Raw genomic sequence first — 24,293 nt, forward strand, 5'->3', positions numbered from 1 at the left:
ACTTCCGGCCCTTGTAGTGGCGCATGTTTAATCTATCCCCTTTGTCTTTGTCTAATCTATTGTCTTTCCCTGTGTGTAACTTGTATGCTAGCCAGTTTTCGTTAGAAAGCCCTCCACGAAGGTATCGATTCCCTTAAGAAGATAGGCCTCGAGTTTCTTGCAATAATCCATAAAAGTGACAGTACGACTTTGCTCCGTTCCGCCCTCAATTATGAAGGACAGCTTCCCGGTGGGGACGGGTATGAGGGTCTTCCACTCCTCTTACCCTACCACAAACCCCTGGAAAAGATTTTTGACTCGCCGTATATTCATAGTGCCGCCATGTCGCACAGACACTATACATTTTCAACACTGTACGCATAGACACTATACATTGCCCGGGCCCTTCGGTACGTTCCGCCCTCAATTATGAAGGACAGCTTCCCGGTGGGGACGGGTATGAGGGTCTTCCACTCCTCTTACCCTACCACAAACCCCTGGAGAAGATTTTTGACTCGCCGTATATTCATAGTGCCGCCATGTCGCACAGACACTATACATTTTCAACACTGTACGCATAGACACTATACATTGCCCGGGCCCTTCGGTACGTTAGTCAAGAGTCGCTAGCCACTATCCTGGTTGGGCAGCATAACACTGTTTAATACTAAAATACGAAGGCAGTGGGTTAAATATATATTCTTCCATAAATGAATTTGATAGTGCACTTGATAAATGTTTTTCTGCTATCCAAATCAAAAACAATTTTTCAGTATGCTCTAACATCTCTCTGATCTTTATTTCGTAATGTATCTCATCCCCCTTCGGAAACCTACCCTATTTAATAGCGTCTTTGTTTTACAAAATAGTACGCACGATATGCTGTAGCTAAGTTCCGACAACGTATGGCATTTCGTAAGTTTCAACAAATTCTTTATTTCAACTTCATGGTGATCCTAACCATTTTCTTTATTGCTTGGATCTTCTCGTTAACGTTTCTACAATTCATTGCTAGTAAACTTGCAGAAACTTTACTCGGAAAAACTCAAAATCACTTGAAAATTCAGAGTTATAGCGCGGGTTGTGCACTGAATAGTAGCAGCAGGCATATTGACGTTCATGGGCAGTGTTCATGGGTATCGTTTCGAAACAGGTAAACAAATGTACTGCGCACAGTCGTGACTCATCCAATTCTAATCGTATTCGAAATAAATGCAGTATACCAAACAAATATTTTTCGCGTCCAAACACCAAGTTGGACGGATTTCTAAGCGGGCGTATACGGAGGTACCATTGCATTTTGTTTTCTTGGTTAATACGAAGACATATCACAAATTGACAGCTTCTGCTTTACCAAACCCATTTTTTAAAGAACATAAAAAATTTTAAAAAAAGTTCACTAAAACGATTACTATGCACGATGGAATATCCACAAAATGGGTAAACTAGTTCTGAATTAAAGGGGGGAAAAAGGGGGGGGTAAAGACTCTAAACACTTCTTATCGTATGATGAAACACAATATGATTGACTCTGCTTTCACGAATTAAATTTGATTTTTTGGTGTGTGGAAATCTAGTTTTCTAGGCGAAGGTTTTTTCAGAAGAAAAGAATTTTGACCTCATTTCTCGTCGAATCACGATCCCTTGTAATGTGCGCAGTAATTCTACTTCGTGAATAGGTGATCAAAACAATTTACATTTTTCAAGGGATTTCCGAAACAAGAGATGCAGGTTTGTTTATTGAAATGGAAACAAAAGAGTCCTTTACCTGCTTTTTTAATTTTTGGAAGAAAAATAATGTTTAACTTTGATAAGTCAAAGAACTGCGACGCCAGTGATTATTTATCAATTCAACCACATAATTTTAGAGTGTGTAAGAATTTTACAGTATTGTGGAATAGGTTTGCAAGAATTACACTTTTGTTTATATATAACAGTAAAAGCCCTCCTCGCTGTTTTATGATTTAGTTGGTTTATAGCAAGACAACGTTTTCTTTTGCTTTCATTTGTCAGAATGTTAACAAAACATTGTTAAGATTTCGAAAGCTTTAATTCGATTCCTAGATCTGAGTTTCCCCATGCCCTTCGAAAGTTGTTCACAAACTCTGATCTAAAAAAGGTCCCACCTTCATTTTAACGTCGATGTCTTTTATTTTAAGCATTAACCGGTAAAACTATTCCACATACCTCCTTGAGGCTCTGGCAACCATTATTCCATGAAATATGGACTCGACAACAAACTGTTCCACATGATATGTTTTTCCTTCCTTATTCAAAATGTTGATTGGAATACCATGTACGGTTATTTCGCAGATTTTCCAGCTTCTGCTGCACTTTTAATAGAGCAAACCTCTCTTTCTTAAGCGGACTTAGGGTTACAGCCGAAAACATCACGGCAAAAACATCGTGGACGAAACGTCGCGGAGAAAGCAACGCCAGGCGAAAACGTCGTGGCACAAAACATCCTTTCTATCTTGCGCTCACAAATCATTATGGGAATATCCATTTACAATTATTAAAGCCTGAAAAACGCAATCTGCGATGTTATCGCCATGCGATGATTTGTAGGTACTTTATATTTTACCACGATATTTTCGACGACGATGTTTTTAAACTGCGAAGTTTTTGAATCGCTTTATTTTCGACGACGATATTTTGCACCACGATGTCTTTTGTTTGTTTTATTTTCTCCCACGATGTTTTGTCCCACGACGTTTTCGCCTTGCGTTGTTTTCTCCGCCACGTTTCCATCTGTGATGTTTTCCGCTGACACCGGACTTAGGGTACACTGCCCTTTCTTCTCATCTCCCATTCACTGTGTTTAATATTCTCCCCCTTAATGCATTTGAGTATTTGAAAGTCAAACTTATCAATCTAAATAACAGTACTCGCAAGTACAGGGTGTATGATACTGAAAGCATACTTGTGAACACTGTAATTACTTTATATAGGTAAATCAAATTTACTGTGAGACTATAGTTATCGAAATTTATGCAGATGTTCTATGTGTGCCCCTCCAGTGACATGGCAAATATCTATGCGGTGTTCCAGTTGCTGCAAACACGCGTAATAGAATATCCTTTCTTAATGATCCTACCACTTCAGCTATCTGCTGCTTCAGTTGCTGTCTGTCCTGGGAAAATAGAGGCATGAACACTTTGTCTTTAACAAAGGCCTCATATGAAAAAATCACAAGGAGTTAGATCTAGGATCTCAGTAGTAAACAAAGCAATGGTATAACGTTTGACCCCGCATAGCAAATCAATCCGATGGGGTAGACTATTCTGTTCAGATACTGCCGTACGTTTTTATGTCAATGTGCTGGAGCATCGGCTTGCTTGATGGCGGGAACCGCTTGCTCCTCCAAATGAAGGAACAAACACTCTGATATCATATCTTGGTAAATTCTCCCTTTAATCGATTTTTTTCACAGAGAAGCAAGGACCAAAAACACAACTATTGGAAATTGTCCCCCCAAGTTGAACCTCTACCTAATATTATCTTTGTTTGACTAATTTAGAAAATTACGTATGGCAACAGTGGAGATTGTTTACATTTTCGTTTTGAACTCGTTCTTTTTATGAGAAAAGAAGAAAATGGCTTCGAGTTGCATTTTGCTAGTCTTTGATAATTGATGAGTATTATCTTATTTCATTTAAATTTTTGAGTATTGTTTTGACATGTTGAAACTACAGTTGTTACTTAGATTTATAAATAAACTGTTTGTGTTGTAACGAGATGTTTCATTGAATAACTGATTACACTCATTTCCATAACTAATTCTTCTGATGCTCGAAGGCAAAACGAGACAGAAATGCGCAGAAAACGTTCACCTTTGCCGAATCGCGCTCACGTTCCATTGCATATCATGTTGATTTTACGTGCCCTCAAATCCTAATTTATGGCGACTAACTTTGCCAGAAACGTAAAAAGTGGCTTCGACCGTAAGCACAAGTCTGTTCAAGAACCATCTACTTCCAGCTTGTCTTGCAAATTCTGACAGAAAGCTTTACGTAACGGTTTCTTGGAAGATTTTAGTGACTGCACCATCTGAAAGGCGTATGGCCGGAATTGTAGACGTTTCCGCAACACACCGTTACATAAGACACATAGACAGAACTCGCACGATGCATTGAGTTTGTGGGACTTCGTAAAAATGTTTCATGAATTTTTTCAACCACTTCGGTTCTGGCTGTTCTTCGTTCTAGGCTAGTTTTCTTACACAAGCAGCCCATGTCCTGAAACTGCTTCACCCTCCATATTGTGACGATGCGATGGTTCTCTACCAAATTTCGTGCCTCTTTGAACGACATCTGAAAGGCGTATGGCTGGAATTGTAGACGTTTCCGTATTGATTTTAAGAATTCTTTTCTTCCTATAGATAGCATTAAGTCAAGAAAATATATGCACTATGTTTCACTTGTCGAAACATTGCAGGCTATCCTTTGAATTTGATTAAAATCAAATTTACTTATGTTACATTATATACAGGGTGTGTCAGTTCAACGTTGACAAACTTTCAGGAGAGCTAGAGCACACTTAGACGATAGGAAATCACATAGGATTGCATGGTCGAAAACGCTCTCCTGGAGCGGTAGTAACGACACAAAAGTCAAGAAAGAAAGGACACGAACAGAGTAAGAAAACATTTTATTATTAGAAGTACAACAAAAACAAAGTAAGGACAACATAAAAAGAGACCGATCATTATCAAAGAATGTGTTCGAAATTAGGACCAGGACTGTGATGCTGGAATCGCACGTCATGCATCTGAAAGACGTATGGCCGGAAATGTAGACTTTTCCGTAACACACGCCACATCGTTACATGAGACACATGGAGTTCAAAACTTGCACGATGCGTTGAATTTGTGAGACTTCGTTAAAAATGTTCCACGAATTTTTCAACCAATTCTGTTCTGGCTGCTGTTTGTCCTAGGCTGGTTTTCTTGCACAAGCAGCCCGTGTCTTGAAACTGCTTCACTCACCGTTCGACGTTTTGACGATAGGGTGGTTCATTATCAAATTTCGTGCGATAATGACGATGAAGTTTTGCCGTATCACAAAACACAGTATTCTTCTTGCATGGACGGCGCCATTTTGATTAGCAGTGCCTCTAGCGGCGATCTCGTATGCACATTTTCTGAGTCATGTTACTCGCTTCAGACATATGTATATTAAATTAGTATAAAAAAAAGAACAGAGGCACTTAATGTCCTTAGCGCATTCATTATCAGCGTGGCCTACAAATGTTGCCATTCCATAATGCGTAACATCTTTTATTTATCATTCTCGCAATTTATTTTGCATTTAAAGGTTCATTAAAATTGCTTAACTAACCGAATGATTTAAAAGAAACGTACGTACACTAATTAATATTATATTAATTTTATTTTTAATAATATCTCTAAATGATATAATTTGTGACACTTAATTCGAGAATGCACTCATCTGATACTTTTGTTAACATTTGCATTATTATTGTAATAATTAAGCGATGTTTCTAACTCATCCTACTTAACACATCTGGCCGCCCAGACGGGAAAGTTCTTACTACCCTACCGAAGGCCCCAGGTTCGAATACCGGAGAAGGCATGGATGTAAATCTACTGTCCCTCATAGGTTCCTCCATAATAAAATGACCATCGTTTCTGGCCTTAGTAGTGGCCAAAGCCTAAAATGGCTAGCACCCGCAATTAAAAAAAAAAAAAAAAAAATTGTCTGCTAAGAACAATCTCCTTTTGCGCACAATCTAATCATATGACTTCAAAATTGTCATATTTTGCAATTTCTGTTTTCCAGGAGGAAATGTAGTTCAATAAAATGTTTTATCACTTGAAATTTCTACAATATACATAGGTATATAAGGTAATTTTTTGCAATAATTAATTCAAAAGAATGCAGGTGTATTTTCATTTGGGTTCGTTTATTTGATTAAGGAAAAGCCCTCAAGGGCTATCTGCCTAAGGGGAAGGAAGCCTTCGTGGAGGACTTTCTAAAGGAAACTGGCTCGCATACACCTTTCACATGAGGAAAACCACGGAAACGCTAGTGCAGCCAGCCCGTTCAAGGGATTCGTTACCTCGGACCGAACTACCAGTGTTCAGCGACTTTGCCACTTGGCCACTAGTAGGCTTGGCTCCTTTCATTTGAAGACTACTAAATGTAAAAATCTACTTTTCCTTCTCTCCCTCCTATAAAAAATAAGCATACAATACTGATTTTTTTTTCAGTTTATTAATTTAAAATTTTATTTTGAGTTAATTTTTTTTTTAAATTTGATTTGAAAAAATACATAATTCTAACCATTTTTATCTTTAGACTGTGGCTAGTAAATATGAAGATGATAACAAATTCACCATTTCTACTGGTCTCCTGGTGCTACAACATATAGAAAATATTTTTAATCAATTTTTTTATAAATTATTTCCTTTAGAAATGATTATCAAAGTTTATCAATAAATTAATGACTGGTCAATAGTTCAAAAAGTTCCCTCAATGGCCGAGTGGTTAAAATCGCTGAATGTCGGTCATTTGACCCGGTTTCGAATCCAGGCGGATGGACTGACTTGCATGGATGGTTTTCGTAGTTTTACACCATGTGTAACGTGAATACTGACCCGTTTCCATCAGAAAGACTGCAATGAAGGAATCCCTTCACTTAGGCAGATGGCCGTTGTGTGCTTTGATATATTTGAATAGCCTGTCCTAACAGTTCAAGATAACACATGATAGGGAAAATGTTTCATGATTACCACATGGAAAGGAAAATTCATGGAAATAGATGATCTCGAAACGGAAATAAATATTTTAGAATGTAAATCAACTTATAATCTTTTTAATGCAGCCTCTGTTATATTTTAACAGTGAAACACCGAGTTCTAATCCTTAATTTCTCAAGTGAATGAATGAAGAAATATATACACAATCCTAATAAATGGAATAGGAATGGAATATGTGGCTAGAATCACAATTAGAAACAAGAATTTTTAAACTAGTTGTGGTGTCCTTTGTCTTATCACTACTTCCTTTAAACCCACACATTATTTGCAGATTACTGCAAGCTACATTATTGCAATCATTTATGGCGAATAAACAAATCATAATTTTATGTTAATCGCGAGCTAGTTTAGGGTTATAAAAAATAAAGATGGTTATTTTGCTAATTTTTCCAGAATAATAGGAAATGCCATAGGATTAGACCAAACAACGAATTTCCACGCTTCCGTGATTCCAAGCTTGAAAATGGACAGAGTTTATGCATATTAAAGGAGTCCTTTATTTTCAAGATCTCTCTCTCTCTCTATATATATATATAAAGAATAAAGTCTGTGAGTTTATCCTCTAATAACTCAGTCACTACTATAGCCATTGTCGCCAAACATTCTACGATTCTTTTCTGGGTGCTGGAAAAGGTCGACGTCCACTTTTTCTCCAAAAAAATGTAGCTAAAATCAGCGATATTAATTAAAAACTCGGAAAAACGATAATTCCACAAAAATAATCCTACTGCTCTTCTCAGTATCACAGAGCACAATCGGTACTGACACTTCGGACTACTAAGAGTGTAGAAGAACTACTAACTTGTTACTCCGAAGTCGAAATCTGAACTGGAAAACTGAGAACTGGGATCAGGATCGTTTCTTTGCAAACTGGCTTGAGCTACTAATGAGCTATTGCCAATACATTTTAATTATGCCCTAAGGCATTTGCAGTTGTAAATAAAAAAAACGGGTGAAACACCTCGCCGTTAGTCGAAAAACAAAAACACAAAACATGGCAAGCCAAGGTTCGGAGCAAGTAGTTGTTATAAGTATTTAAAACACTAAAATATATGAATCGTAGTTACGACTATGTAAATTAGTGCAATAAAGCAAGCTTTTTAAGTTGGGAATTAGAAAAGTTTATAAAAATAAACTTTAGATAGCTCTCGGCACAGGTGCGGGTGGAGTCCAACTTAAATCAGGTGGCTGCCGACAACCAATGGTGTTAGGGCATCACTTTAAAAGTGTTCGTTTTGCTTGTAAGTGATTATTTACAATGCAAATTTTACATGTGAATTAAAGGGATGATAAACAATAATGATATAAAAATAAAGGAATTATGATAAAAGTAATAATTAAGGAAAAATCAAAATGTATCATTACGGGATGAGCGAATCGTGAAGCTTGTTGAAGTCACGTGACTCATAGGTGACAGAGTTTTCCTTCTGAGATCCGATTGAAGTCCAAAGTAAAAACATAGTCAATGCATGTAAGATCAGGTTTGTGAGGCACAAGAGATGATTCTTTGGTTAAAAACAATAATATCGATGAGTAACTACAGTTGAGGTGATGATGATGAGTTTGAATAATTTTCGAGACATTCGAAAAGTTTGTAAGAGTCCACTCGCGGTGTTCAATCGAGTTCCTACAATATTTACACAAAGTCGATTTTGGTGAAATTCTTGGATAAATGAGATAGGGTGGGAAAAAAATTCTTTTTCTTGGTTAAATACGAGTTCAAGGACTTTTTCAGAAATGCTTAATCATGCAAAGTCCAGAAAAACACAATCAAAGTACAATCTCTCTGCAGAGCCAAAATTAAGTACTAAGGTGATGATGAGTAAATACAGTTGAATGAAGAAACATTGAAGTGATGCTATTAGGTTAAGTGAAGAGGATTACCACTTCGGGTTACGATGTATTGTTCTCGGTCTTTTGACGGTATATTCTATTGTAGGATCATAGTCCGCTAAGGCTTTAATTGCTGCATAATGTGAGTTTTCAATTTTCATAAAGAAATTATGTGAATCTATGAGAATTTGGGTTTGAATCGGGTTGATCTTGAGTTCTTCATGAAGTAGAGAATTCCTTACAAACCATGGAGCGTCTGTGATGGCACGAAGTATTTTGTTTTGAAGAATTCCAAATTTTGCTCTCTCTATTTTAAGTGCAGTAGCCCAGGACGAGGCGGCGTAGAGTAAAACAGGCCTTATTAGAGTTAGGTAAAGCATTCTTTTAACTGCAATATTAAGTTTGGATTTCCGTGCGATGAGGCTGTTACTGAAAACTGATTCTCTCCCCGGTCTGATATAGGTGGACCCCGGCCGCCGAGAAATCTCTGGTATTTTCCATTTCTCTAAATCATTGGAAGGCAGATACGTTAAAGTTACATATAAGAGCCGGATACGGTTACAGTTACACATAGGGATCAATTACAGCTATTCAGTTACCACTTATAGTTATGCAGAGACAGGACCAAAATATCCCCAAATGGTTGCGAAGTTTGGTGACTTTTGACAATAAAAATTACTTCGCCAAAACCTTCGCCAGCGTGGCGATATCTCGCCAATTTAGCGAAATTGCCGTTTACTCAATGTTAAATAAGACTTACTCCTGTAATCTTATATTTTCTGCAAAGCTTCGTTTCTTCACTTTTCATGTTGCATTATACAAAATTCGTAACAATATGATTTTCAGTTGAAGTTTGAAATCAAATCAAAGGTTAAAATAATTGATGAATTACACAGAAATAAGTTTGACCACCTTATGCATGTAGTCAAGACCAGATGTCATTTTATATGAATGGAATTTTATTGCGAGATCAACAGATGTTTGGATATTAATCATTAAGAAAAGGTCTCGATTACAATTACAATGGTATAAAGAATATCTTAAGAAAGTGAGGGTTTCCCCCCCCCCCCTTAGTCGAATGAGCAATTGGTCTGAAAGTCAAACGAGAAGCAGTTAATCGTCTGCAAGAAATAAAATTTCCCGTTCCAAAACCTTTACACTAACTAAATTTAACTTAACTGAAGCAGTTAATATTTTTTAGTCCAAAGGGGCTTTATCCCTGAAGGACTATTGTTTTCGTTTTGCGATTTTGCGTAGGAAACTTTAAAACGCTGTATCACTTTTCAAATCGTTGCCACCAAATACTATAACCCTGAATTATATTTGAAGAAATTAAATAATGAAGAATCTGCATAAATGAATGTGTGTATCTCGCATTGTGATAAAACACCGGTACCTAGAGCCATCCAATTTCGAATGACGTAATCCTACTGCGAATATGGGCATGTGGAAGCCCAAATTTTAAATTTGGAATTTGTTTTATTATTGATTTCATATTTTGTAAAACTTTAACGAATTTTTGATTAACAAACTCGAGAATTTCAAAGCGAGCCATGGCAACGTTGTAAAGAGAAAATTTTTATCTCCACCGCGCGAGACTCTGTATCGGAAATTCTAAAGATATGCTCAATTTAAAACTCTTTTGCGATATTGCTCTTGAACTGAATTTTATGGTTAAAGCGCGAAGAACGTGACATTTAATAAATAAAGGTAACAGACAAGATGTTAAAAAAAACGCTCCTTTTTTACGTAATTTAAGGTTTAGGTTTAGGTTTATTACACTCATGTCCATAAATTAAGGATAATGCAAAATCAGGCAAAGGAAGAGTTAGAAGCAAAACAAATTTGACTTATTTGTAAAGCTTATTTATTAAACAAAAGGTAAAGAGCAAAAAAGGATGCTATATGTTTGATTTTATTTAAAAAATTAGCGATTTTTCCCCCCTGGAGCAAATTACAAAAAACACCTATTTACAAAAAACCAATATTACATGATTGGTATGATTGTTAATACATTGTATGTCTCCCAGACGATGCAATACAGTCCGTACAACGCCTAGGCATGCTGAGTATCAAATTATCGATCTGATTTTGGGGTATATTAACCACTCAAAAAGCAATGCTCTCCGAAGTTCCGGTAGACATGTAGGAGGAGGTTGACGGGCTGCAACTCGTCGGCCAAGCATGTCCCCACACGTACTCTGCTGGATTCAAGTCCGGTGAGAATGCTGGCCAGTCCATACGGATGATATCCTCCGATTGAAGGCATTCGCTTACGATGTTTGCACGGTGAGGACGGGCGTTGTCATCCATAAACACAAATTGTGCGCCTATGGCGCCCCGAAACAAACATACATGTTGTTCCCGAATGACGTCCCGATAGATTTGGCTTGTCATGGTTCCAATTTGAACATGCAGGTAAGTTCTGGAACCCAGAATAACGAGCATACGAGCACTCCTGCACCACCGTAACAGTGTCGTTCAACGATGTTTTCTTGGTGGTAACGGGTACCTGGAGCTCTCCATATGAAAGTCTGGCGAGAATCAGACTGCAAGCTAAACCTGGACTCGTCGGAAAACATCACACAAGCCCACTGTTGCGGTGTCCACAATGCATGCTCTCTACTCCAGGCTAACCGCAGGCGACAGTGAGTTGCAGTAAGTAGAACGCATCTGACAGGTCTACGAGCATATAGACCAATCTGCCCTAAGCGTCTGTACATGGTCTGCCTTGAAATTGTCGTACCAATGGCTGAAGAGTGCTGACGAGACAGGTCTGAGGCTGTGCTCGTCTGTTTCTTTTGGCAGTAACTGCCAAACACCGGTCGTCATTCGGCATTGTAACACTGGGGCGACCTGTGCTGTAACGTCTACTCACATTACCATCATATTGGAATCGTTGCCAAAGCCTGGAGATGACACTCTGGGCAATTCCAAGTTCGTCTAAAACTTCCAGTTGGGTACGCCCACATTCCAGACGGCCGATAATTCTACCACGTAAAAAATCATCCAAATGCGTCCTTTGTGTCATAACTATTCGGTTATTGCACTGAAATGCTTATAAAGCGCCAGGGAACAATTTTACTTCTTTGCCTGTATTCCTTATACATCACTCTCTTACACTCTCGTCATTGTGACGTACCACCGGTGTCATCTGGTTGCTTCCTGAAATTTGCATATGATTCTTGAAGATGTGTGTATTGATTTTACAGGTGATATATTTATTTTAGAGTTCGATTTCCGCATGACTCCGAATTATCCTTAATTTATGGACATGAGTGTAGATTACGCAAAGCACTCGAGGGCTATCTGCCTTAAGGGACGGATGCCTTCGTGGAGGACTTTTTAAGAAAAACTGGCTCGTATAAACGTTACACATGGGGAAAATCACGAAAACACCCATGCAGCTAGCCCGTTCGCGGGATTCGAACCTCGGACCGAACTACCAGTGTTCAGCGACGTTACCGCTGGTGGGCTACGTAATTTAAAATCTAAAACCTTTCATATTATTATTATTATTATTATTATTATTGTGTGTGTGTGTGAGTAGCTAAATGGGTTTGGTTGAATTGTGTTCCGTTAAATACACGTATTACCACAATAGCCGGGTCCGATATCAGATAAAACTTAAAATTAATGTTTAAATTCTCACCGTCTATTATTAAGTTTTATATAAAAGAAAATACTTTAAATATCAAAGTTCTTTTCTCACTTAATAACTTGTTGCTGACTAAGCTCGAATATTCATTGGGCCAGTACCATTGCAGCGCTACATTGTTGGCTGAAGATGGATTTTCATTAACGACGTCCGAAACTGGTGAGAGCAAAGCACAAGCGCATCATTGCGGAGAGTAGATGGGAAATTTATTTTTTAATTATTTTTTTAACTTGCCTATTTTTTCTTATCCCTTCTCGGATTCGATTTCACATCTGGATTGCGTTCCAACATTACAAACACCATTATGGTCACAGAGCTCTCTCTCTCTCCAGGCGATAATTTTTCTCGTCATTAAAAGAACGAAGAATGTGCAAAAAAAAGAAACTTGAACACAACATCCTAGCAAAGGCGCTTTTTTAATTCACTGTTTCTTCTTTCCCATTTCTTTAGCCACAGCCAGTCTTCCGTTGTATTTTCCATCTCCTTATTATTATTTTTTCTATTTGTCTTATTTTAGGTCTACTTGTTTTCACGGTTGGTTTCTTGCGGCTATCTTTTAACACGAGCCCAGTTTAATGCTTTTCATAATGATAAACAGTTTCGTTTTCGAAACCTTTTTCGTTCTCCTCTGATGGTTTTGTTGATGGTTCCTCTTCCTACGTGTTAACGGAATATCTAAAAGTCTGGAATTATCTTCATCTCGAAAATGCAACAGCTTAAATGATGTATTTAGTTTAATAACACTAGTTCTTAAGCTCTCAGAAATTTAGGTTTTCGACAGTTTTCTGTACTTTTTTTTTTTTTTTTTTTTAATTTCAAACTGTTCATTACAACTAATAAACAAATAACATTGTTCAATTAATAAACAAAATAACATCTTACATCATCGTTGAATTAGATGGTAGATGAGAAATTACCAGCATTCCTTTATAAACCTACAGAAAATTTAATAGTGTTACATAATTATTTTCCTTTAAGCTCTCGATTATTTTAAAGTCATTTTGGAAAAAAAAAAAAAAAAAGAGTGAAAGGGTAGACACAAAATTCATCTTTATGACCTCTTTAAATTTTCAGAATGCTACCAGACTGAAGATAGCTTCTTTTCTTAAATAATTTAATGATGAAATGTTGCAGATTTTACAGTAACATAATGTGCCAAAGTATCTAAATATTTCTCATACTTTATTAGTTATATTATGTAGTGTAAGGACAAATGAAATTCCACTCTCTTAAGACACAAATGCCACATGGTGACATCTTTCCCGTTTTTATCTAAAACAGTTTGCATGCATTTAATGAGTTTTTTTTTATCATATTTTGGACACTAATACGGACGTTCAGTATCACTGAAAAGCCAGTAGAGATAGCATTGTCTGGACAGGCATTATGCTTTATGATTGCACGCCATTCCATAGCCTGAGAGGCTCCATCTCTACTTAGAGTTATAGCGAAGAGATTTTCTAAGTCTAATGAGGATCGTTATTTGGCACTTTCGGCGCGGCGACACAGGACTGCTGCAGTTTCAAAGCTCTCACGTAAGCTGTATGCTGTCCCTGGAACCCGAGTACCACAGTCTACAGTTGCCCAAAGGTTCTATAAGATAGAGGCGGCTATATGCCAGAAGACCACCAGCTACCGCTCACTGCAGCACACAAGAGAGCGAATTGAGCATGGTGCAGACAATATGCGCCTTGGACCAGACTTTAGAGGAGCACCGTGCTTTTTTCCGATGAGTCAGGATTCAGCATGGACACTGATTCACGGCGTACCTGTAACTGGAGAAAGCCTGGAACACGATACCATCGCTCCTTCATCAAGGACAAGGATCATTACGGGTTTTTATTTGCAATGGTTTAGGCATATACAGTACGTCCGTAAAGTCATGGTGCACTTTTGATCTGTCACAGTAGAGCAACAAAACAGGATAGAAATGTGAAATCTTCACCAAACAAAAGGAAAACTCTTCAAGTTTCCGTAGTATGATCTGTAAGCATGTGCGCACACAGGTGATGACGCAACACCGCGAAATGCGAAGCAGCAGATCAGCCCATCCAGGCACACGCCAGTTGAGATGTGGACCGTACAGAGAAAAGTTCAGTGAGTTCTGTGGCTTGGCAAATTCGAATCCGTGACCAAAGTGCAACGTGAATATCGTCGCGTGTACAACCGCCACCTCATAGGAATAGCGTTAATCGGTGGGATCAGCAGTTGAAGGATACCGGCAGTTTTGTTGGACAAACCCCGTTTTGGCAGGCCACCGGTCAATGACGAGTCTGTAGAGGCTATATGGAAGAGTTACCTAAGAAGCCCTTACAAACTGCAGCTGTTGCATGCTATCAAACCGACGAATAGACCCAAAGGATTCGCGGTTTGCTACAGATATGCATCATGAGATCGACAATGATAACCGATTTCTGCATACGATTGTGTTTAGTAATGAGGCGGCATTCATTGTTACTGGACATTTTCATCGCCACAACATCCGAATATGGGCTGCTGAAAATCCTCATACCTATTTAAAGTACGAACGTAACCGCCCTAAAGTGAACGTGTGGTGTGACCTGATTCATGATAAAGTGATAGAACCATTTTTCGTTGCGGAGTAGACTGTGACGGCATGGATGGAGCCCACATCGAACTGCACTGAATAGGTATAAAACTTTAAGAGGTTTTCTTTTGTTTGGTGAAGATTTCCCATTTCTATCTTGTTTTGTTGCTTTCCTGTGCCCGATTTAAAGTGTACCATGACTTTACGGACGCACTATATTATATTAGACTGCAGCACACCCTTGTATCTCTTTGACAAAAGTTCCCTAACTGCTGTGTGGTACAGAGAGAAGATCTTAAGAGGCCTATTGTCGACTTTTCAGGGGCCTAGTTGGTCCTGGGTTCCTGTTAATGGACGACAACGCTCATGCCGTCGCGCTGCCTGTCTGTCTGTGAGAGAGGATCATACCTCGTATTAGACTCATTTTCAGTTCGATACCGCAACGTGGATTTTGGACATCCCTGCACTACAAGCTTTACTATAACCTTTCGAAAATAAAATAGCTTTTGAATGGTACACTGCGGAGGGGGGGGGAAGAGAACAGTTCTATATCTCCCGTTCTACTGGAATTAGTTCTGTTTCCGCTATTCCTCTTTCCGCGTTTTTCAAAATTCTTCCTGTTACCGCGAAATCGGACGGTAGAGTCTACAGCTCCTCAGGAGATGTCACGATGAGTCATTAAGAAGAGTTGGGAAGTTTCTTTGTGAATAAGTTTAGTCTTCGTTAGATTGAAAACGTGTCTTTAGTTTAGCCTGTTCTCGAGATCTGTAGTTTCATTCTATTTGTAATTCTGCTACAATATTAGCTGTTATTTTCATATCTTATGTTATAATCAATTCGTTTTTGACATTATTGAAACTTTAAAAAAAAAAAAAAAAAAAAAAAAAAATCTTTAGCCATTTATAAAGTTTATCAATATCGAATTCGGAATAGAAATAAGGAAAATGTAGTTTATTGGATATTTGTATAAATGAAATAACTAAAAGCTGCAAAGGCGCAATTAAGACCAAAGCAGAAGTCGTTTTAGAAGGAAGAACGTCGTTTTAGAACGAATATTTACTCTGAAAAATTTTATTATAGCTCCCTTTGTGCAGAATTTCAGAAGAATAATATTTTTCACTTTAGGAAACGATCTTTTAGTTCATTGTCAAAAAATCATCGCAGAATTTAAACATCTCTCTCTTTCCTTTTAAATACAGTATTAGCTTCATTCATGCAAATATCTGAGACCGTAAATATTTTTCGTTTATTTCTTTTTTGACAACCGCGGAAACAGGAATCGCGAAAAATGGGAAACACCGTTCTACTGGGCCGATTGACGAAATTCAACTTGCATTTTTAATGTCTCGAACGCGCGGCATTAGAATTATATACAGCGTTGTTTTAATATGGTATTTGGACATAAAACCCAACTTTTTCTGAAATGACATGCCAATTTTTTTCCATATTACTACTCTACGACTTAAATTATGCCAAACTGCCAAGTTTCGTAAAAATCGCCCGAGTTGTTAAAAAATTGGATCTCAAAGTTTTAGCTCCTCAATGTTAATTGAATTAGATATTATTTATTAATATCTCTTTTTATTAAGTGTACTTGATTCCTTCTTCCAGCATTCAAAATTTAGGCTTAATCCAAATATAATTTGCACATTTTTTATGATTTATTTTTAAAATTTGTATTTTTAAATATTTTTTTATAAATTATTCGAAAAAATGTATTATAAAATTTTTAACATCCTTCTTGAAGTAGAAGTATTTTTATGCACACCTGCAAAAAAATAGAGTTTTTTATAAAAAAATTTCTAAGATATACATGACATTCCCCAAAAGACACGAATACATATAAAATACAAACTTTGTTACACTGCATTGTTTAGATTTCAAAAGTCAAGATATAAATGGATTTTATTTGGTTTTCTACTCAGTATCAGATATATTAAATTTGAAAGTTAAATATCTTAAATTTTATTGAATAGCAATACTTTGAAACGTGGAGATAATACATATTGTATTTGAGACAGTTGCAATACATTGCTTTCGAATAGCCGAATTTATGGATTAAAAATGAAAGATAAATAAATATCTTACATTTTGCCGAATGGCAACAGTCTGGCAGCGTTAAAGTAGTAATAAATATTGAGACTAATAGCACTACTGATGCTAAAAAATAGCTATGCCTCTCTAATCGGAGTTATGTAGGAGATGAGCTTAGCTCAAGGTTTAGAAGGCAATGCAACAGTATTAACCCTTTGCGGCACAGTGTGTCCGGTTTGGACACACCTAAAAATTTCTTTATGTACGCACAAAAGAACTGAATGATAAAGGATTTATAGGTTACTATGAACCTTCTTTATTTATAGTAGATGGCAGATCAACACAAACCAGTCCATATATTTTTAGCCATGTTTAGTTTTCTAAGACCCTCATTTTTCAAAGAAATTTTCCAGATTTTTTTTAGGGTATAAAAAGAATCGTTTGAAAAGAAATTTCTATGTTGTTTTTTTGGCTGTATGCTAATCTCCTTATTCAATATTAGTTTTAAATTTTTACCTTGAAATCTTGCCTAAAATCAAACGGCGAACCCTAGGCGTGCCCAGACCGGGCTCACCGATAATCTAGGACAACTGAGAGTCTGTATTCCTTGTTTGTCCACATCTCATCGGTCAGTTCATTGACAACAATGCTCGTTTCAGCTCTCTTTTCGAAGCTCTATTCAATCAGTGTGCCACTTTGGCCACACCCACAGAATTAAAACGATAAGTGCTATCTTCACAAAATTTTACTTGTGTACTCCTCTAGGCCTAATTAGACTGCCTACCTTTATATACGTTACCGTGAAAGACCGAAATTGGAGAATGTCGACTTTCACCGGAGAATGTCAACATTCACCAAATACGTCGGTGAAAGATCGAATATTGCATTACATTCTTGTACATTCGGACGTTCACCGGTGTATGTCGACAATCACAATCACGACAATGGTGTAGGTCCAAAAGATTGACTCAAATTGGTGATACTGTAAGAATACAAGTCCCTGATGTCGACCGTGGTCGTACAAATAACCGAAATGTGTTAGCGGTTGTTGTTGGAATAGAAGACTATACAAACTTCTATAAACTTGCAAACGAAAACGGTACTCTCAAGTAGCTTTACACACGTAATCAGTTCGTAATTTGTAAAGAAAAGTTACTTTCCATAGATGAGATTTATTTACAAGAAATGTCGCTGAGAGAAGCAGCTGCAGCTAATTCGAGAAGCGGTGCGCAAGGCTGTACACGTTGTCATTGCAAAAGGAAGTGTTCCACAAATAAATGCAGATGTAAAAGCAAGGGCGTCTTGTGCAATTCAAAGTGTCATAATAGTATAAATTGTTGCAATAAATAAGATTTGAACCACATAATTTAGTAATTTTTTTATTACTATTATTTTATTTTCTCATTTAGAACGTACTGTATCATTGAGTAAGTTTTTAACTTCTATTATTTTCCTTTCTCATTGTGAATGTACTATATGTTTTAAGTTCTTATTTTAAGTCTCAAGTGCGTTGTTTCGCCACTGAATTACGGAGAAGAAAATATAATATTCTCATATGTTCAACATTCACCATTAGTACATGGTAAATGTCGACATTGACCGGTGTAAGTCAGAAATAAGAGTATTTGGAAAATATTTCAGACATACACCAAGCGACTATGTGAATGCTGACATTCACCGGTAAAAGTCGACATTCTCCAGATTTCGGTGTTTCACCGTAACATATACATATCAAAACTCCGACTTTAAAAGGTAGCATGCCGGAAAGGGTTAAGTGCAAGCAGACGTTCACCCCTATTATTAGTTGTATAGTTAGTTATATTATTTATGTTATTTTGGTTACATTCTTGGTACTTACGTATTATCGCAATCAGGTTGGCGCTATTTGTAAGTTTGAGTAAAAAAGTATGAATAGAAAGAAAAGGTACATTTATTAATTACAGATAATTTTTAATACAGTTTTTTATATTATTTTGTTTTAAAATATAAAATAGCAATTAAACCCTTCCGGTTTCGAATTTGAATAAGTTGCAGAATTATTTTTTCGGCGGAAATCTTTTGGCTATTGCTTTTAGGACTGATTGAAAACCGTATTCGCCATAACCATGTACACGTCGACTTATTTTTACTTAAAAAAAATCCCAGAATTGTACAAAAATGGCATTGCACACACTCTTGACTTTATCCATGTACACTGCTATTTTCTCATAAATTACAAAAATTTGCACGAAAATGCAGGAAAATTTTGTGAATCTCCACATGCTCTTTTTACAAAACTACGTATAACACGTAGGGTTGCCGTAAGTAGGGTCGCCAAATTTCGCAATTTATGCGAATTTTGGCCTGGTTGCGTTAATACGTAAGTACCACATTCTTGAACATATTTTTCGTTGTATTCTGCTTTCATTGGTATATGAACTGCCATTGCGATTATTATGCTAGATTTCACCGAATCATTCATTTCTACTTTATATTATATGCTTATATGAAACTGAATCATAAGGTATCCGAACACATTGAAAAGGCCAATTTTGGCAAAAAAATGGCAATTTTCTTTTATTCGTTCATTGGATAGACTGTTTATTTAGCTTTCCAAAACTGGTATGCTTTTGTTTATACGATAATTAGAAACCAAGATATTAAGGATTTGATAAAGACGCAAAAACCGGAAATGGGCATTTAAATCACCGAAAGTGCCATTCAAAGGGTTGAAAAGAGCTAGAAATGGACATAATAATAATTTGTTGTCTTTGAAATGTAATGTAAAGACTTTTAAAGAGAGGGAATTTATAGAATCTTATCTGTAGTCTGTTCAGCAACATGAAATTATTTCTAATAAAATGCAATATTTTATTATTAATTATCTGTGGAAAGCGTTATGTCCTCGCTAGCATATGAGTTTGATTGGATTCGACACATTGCATACTGCAATTAGATTTATCTTAGTCTTTGATTATTTTTAAAAATATTCTACTTAAAAGCATAATAAAAGGTCATAAAAAAATCTAAGTCGTGTGTTTGTAAGCGAAAATGCGTAAGGAACAAATTTATGAAACGTGTTGCGAAGGAAATAGAGAATAATATTAATAAAGCAATTTCCATCGAGTGAACTAAAAATAAAATCTCATCGGCAGGAGATATTTTTGAAAGTGATTTGTGACGTAAATATTTATACTTAAATAGTGTCACTAAATATGAATGTGTAAGTCATATTCAGAAGCCCCGTTCCAGAAGGAAAAACAAAAGGGGAAAAACAAAAATATGAAGGGAAAACAAAAATATCTTGATGGAGGGGTCAACGGCGCTCACTAATCTAATGTCTTTATTGACAAACTTTAAAATGGAATTAGAATCAGGAACAATGAATGGAAAGTGCTGTAATTGCTCCATTTTTTCACACTTTCTCTCGCGCAAAACTACTTGTAATGGTCAGTGCCCAGATGGACCAGACATTTTTTGTAAATATCAGCGAGCTGTATCAGTTAGAAGAGTGTACACAAACAAATCCAAAGGACTGGGCCAAAGAATGTAATTAATATTCTTCAGAGTGTATATAAAACTATGTGAGCAGAAGCTCTTTTAAAAGTGCTTATAAAAAAGACCCGAAATGCAAACAAAATTTTAATGACATTTTTTGGAAATTTATACCGACGGTTGCCATTGTGGAATTACAAACTCTTAAATTGGGGGCATATATAGCTGTTATACACTTTAACAGAGGGCTTTTAGGCTTACTATATATTTTAATTTATATAGGTATGCAACATGGTGAATGTGTAGTTGAGAGATTTAGTAAGCTCGACATGGAACAATTAAGGAAATCAAAATATCACTCACTACCCAGAGTAAAAATTGGCTCAAAAAACAAATAGGCTGAATATAAACAGAAAAACAGATAAAGTTGAACAAACGGAAGATATAAGCTATAGATATGGGGAGTTTTAGGTATTTGGGTTAAGATTTAATAATAAAAATAAAGCATTTTAAACTTTAAATGCATTTTTCTCAAAATCTATTTTTTCTAAAAACTGGCTCACTTGGTGCACGATAAATCAAATTATTATTACTTAATTTTTATGAAACTTTGTATGCTTAATCTATATATAGTTATCTAGGGAATGACATACCAGAATATTTATATATTAAATATTTTTGAAATTGTGGTCTGTTATTTAAATAATGAGACTGTGAATTTATCGAAAATCATAAAAAATTTTCAAAATTCTGAAATTTTTTTACTATTCGAGATATCTTTAAAATCCTACGTCATTCCCTAGATAAAAGCATGTAATTTATTATTATATGACTTTTTTTAACATAACTTTAATATTTTCTCATATAGAATGTTTCAAATTGTTTTAAAATTTGCTTAAAATTTCACGTAAATTTAATATTTTTCGCAGGATAATAATAGAATATATTAAATTTTTGATATTCCATAATTAATCTCTGTAGATAATAAATGAGAAAATGTGTTTATAGTATACCTATACTGCTTTTTTGAAAAAAAGTGCTTCGAACGTGGTCGGATACCAACAGCCTTATAAAACATTTCTTTTTTCTTCTTCTTTCTTTGATTTTTTTAAAGAAAACTTCGAAAAAATATCTTATTATAACAAAATTAATTTTATTTCTCTATAGAAACATTAAAATAATAATTACTGACTAAAAATTTTTTTTATTGTAGTTTAGTTTGCTGTAGCTATGACTTTTCTCTTGCGAATAACATGTCACAATTTTATTTCGTTACATTGTTGAAAGAAATACAAGAGATGAAGCGGCAGAACTAAAATTTTTAAAATAATTTTCAAAAGCATCTTTAAAAAAATACTGTAATAAAATCGTTCAAAAATCAATTTATTTAATGAAGGAATTATAAAGATGTATACGAGCGTTTTATAAGCAGATGCAAGAATAAGACAAGATAAGAGTTCACTTCATTTTCTTCAGTCTGAGCACTTCCTCAGTTCAGATGTGCGTTGAATAACATTGAAAGCAGCACCACGTTTTCTTTAGAAGCAAAATAAATCGTCGAATGCTCTTCTGCGAACTTAAATTACTTCAAGATGAAAGAAGAAAAATTATCCCTTCGGGGCGTGACATTCTGGTTTCACCTGTTCCGTTACAAGCAATTCGAGAAAAATTTGTTTTCGGTCACGCTTTGAAAAACTTATTTTTAGATAAATAATGTTTGATAAAATTAAACAAAACAGTTCTGCAAGATTGGAAAATCTGCAGTCCCTGGTCGTCATATGAATTTAAAATAACAGATTTTTACCAGATTCATGAAAGCAAGATCCACATTAGGGGAAAAAGAATAGACAAAACAAAAATCTGAAGGGAGTTTCAGATTTTAAATTACGTCCAAAGGGGCGTTTTTTTAACGTTTTGTGTGTTACCTTTATTTATTAAATATCATGTTCTTCGCACTTAAACCATAAAATTCAATTCAACAGCAATATCGCAAAACAATTTTAAGATGAGCATACCTTTAGCATTTCCGATACGCAGTCTCTCGCTTTGGAGACTTTTTTTTTTTTTTTTTTTTTTTGTACAATGCTGCTATTGCTCGCTTTGAAATCGTTGAGTTTCTTAATTACGAATTCGTTAAAGTGCTACAAAATATGAAATCAATAATAAAATAAATTCCAAATTAAGGCTTTCAGACGTTCATATTTGGAGAAGAATTACGTTATTCAAAATTTGACGGCTCTAGGCACCGTTGTTTTATCACAATGCGAGAAACATACATATATTTATGCAGATTCTTCATTATTTAATTTCTTTCAATATAATACAGTTCTCCAATATTTGGTGGCAACAATTTGAAAAGTGAACCGACATCCTTTATAGGGAACCAACGCAAAATGCCGAAACGAAATTAATAGTCCTTCTGGACAAATTGCCCCTTTGGACTAACAGTCGAATGACATAAGCTGTTAATATTTTTATTAATTTTGCATGAAAATAATCGAGTACAGGAAGGAGGAAATTTTATTGAAAGAGAAAATAAGAAAAATGAAGGAAATTTAGAAGAAAGCTGAAACGAGTGTGGATGTGCACTTCCTTTATGACCTCCTACAAAAATAAATAAATAAAATAAATGTTAAGATCACGTTCTGCGTTACCAACAAACAAATAAAATCCTCCGCTTTATTATGTAGGCAGCTATTCGAATGCTAATAAAGAGCAACAAAGTGGACAGTTGATGCAACCTCGGATTATACGCCCAAATAATGCTTGCGAAGCAGTGTAGGTTATTTTTGTTTCCTTATCCGGTCAAAACAACGTTATGAGTTACTGAATTTACACGTGTGCTGTTATCAGCTGTCCTCAGAATACTAGGAAAAACAATCAACCAGAGAAAGAAGTCTTTTGATTTTTGTAAAATGTAAATTTATATATTACCGGCAAAGTATGAAAAACGCCTGCATTCTATAGAATACCTAATCATTTTCTAGAATTCTTAGGCATTTATAGAATGCCTGCAGTTTTTAGGCGAAGTATGAAACACGAAAATTATTATACATTTATATATTACCTAGGCATGATATGGAACGACAAACTCTCTTTAGGCAAAGCATTGAAAAAAGTCATGATAAGGTTTTTATTTAAAAGATGTTCATTCCTCAAAAATACAAAAGTTATTTAAAAAAATAATGAAAAAATGCCATTAAATAATTTTTTATTCAAAATACATAAAAATGAAAGCTGTACGAAACAATATTTGTAACTTTCTTATTGAAGAAAACAAAATTTTCATGTTGTTACGAATTCTGTAGATAAGTAGATGATTTTAGTGCAATTATGTGTGAAATTGTTGTATTCTGCTGCGTAATGTAGCATGAAAAATTCAGAGAGGAAAGCTATGTAGGAAGAGTAATAATATAGGGGCAAGTCCGTTTAACACTGAGTATTTTGTCGACAAATTTGGCGAAAAATCACAAAAAGTTGTCAAACTTGGCGACATTTGGGTCCGGCCCTGTATCGTTATAATAGGCATTGTAATTGAATAAATGTAGCTGATCACTGTATTAGCTGTAACCGTCAATCGACCTTCATTCTTGCCTTCCAGTAAATTCGAGAAGCAGAAAGTACTAGAAATATCTCGGCGGCCGGGTGAAAACTATTTTTATTTAAAGTTCGAATTCAGGGAAAGGCATCGGTATACCCTAATTACTCTACAAGTGCTATATGATTTTTAAAGAAGTTGATGTTCGCTCAAAATTATTTCTTTTTCCCCTTTGTTTCTATTACTTGTTTTTATTCTTGTTTATGTGCCTCGGCAATGAAAATTTAAACGAACAAACAAAAAAAAAAAAAAAAAAAAAAAAAAAAAAAAAAAAATCGGCCGAAAAGATCAAATTGTTTAAAAACTTCATTAAATATCTATTTTTAAAAATCTATTAAAATAATTTAAATGAATGTGAACGATATATATATTGGCCTACAATATTCGA

General features: G+C 35.6%; 1 protein-coding gene across 1 annotated transcript in view; it reads right to left on the reverse strand.

The window, feature by feature from the left end:
* The window catches only part of LOC118201327 (uncharacterized), a 50,167-nt gene that overhangs the window by 20,136 nt on the left and 5,738 nt on the right, over positions 1-24,293 (reverse strand). The window lies entirely within an intron of this gene.

This window comes from Stegodyphus dumicola, chromosome 4 (genome assembly GCF_044657685.1).
Source record: "Stegodyphus dumicola isolate Sdum_Otavi_A_Nest chromosome 4, ASM4465768v1".
Lineage (NCBI taxonomy): Eukaryota > Metazoa > Arthropoda > Arachnida > Araneae > Eresidae > Stegodyphus > Stegodyphus dumicola.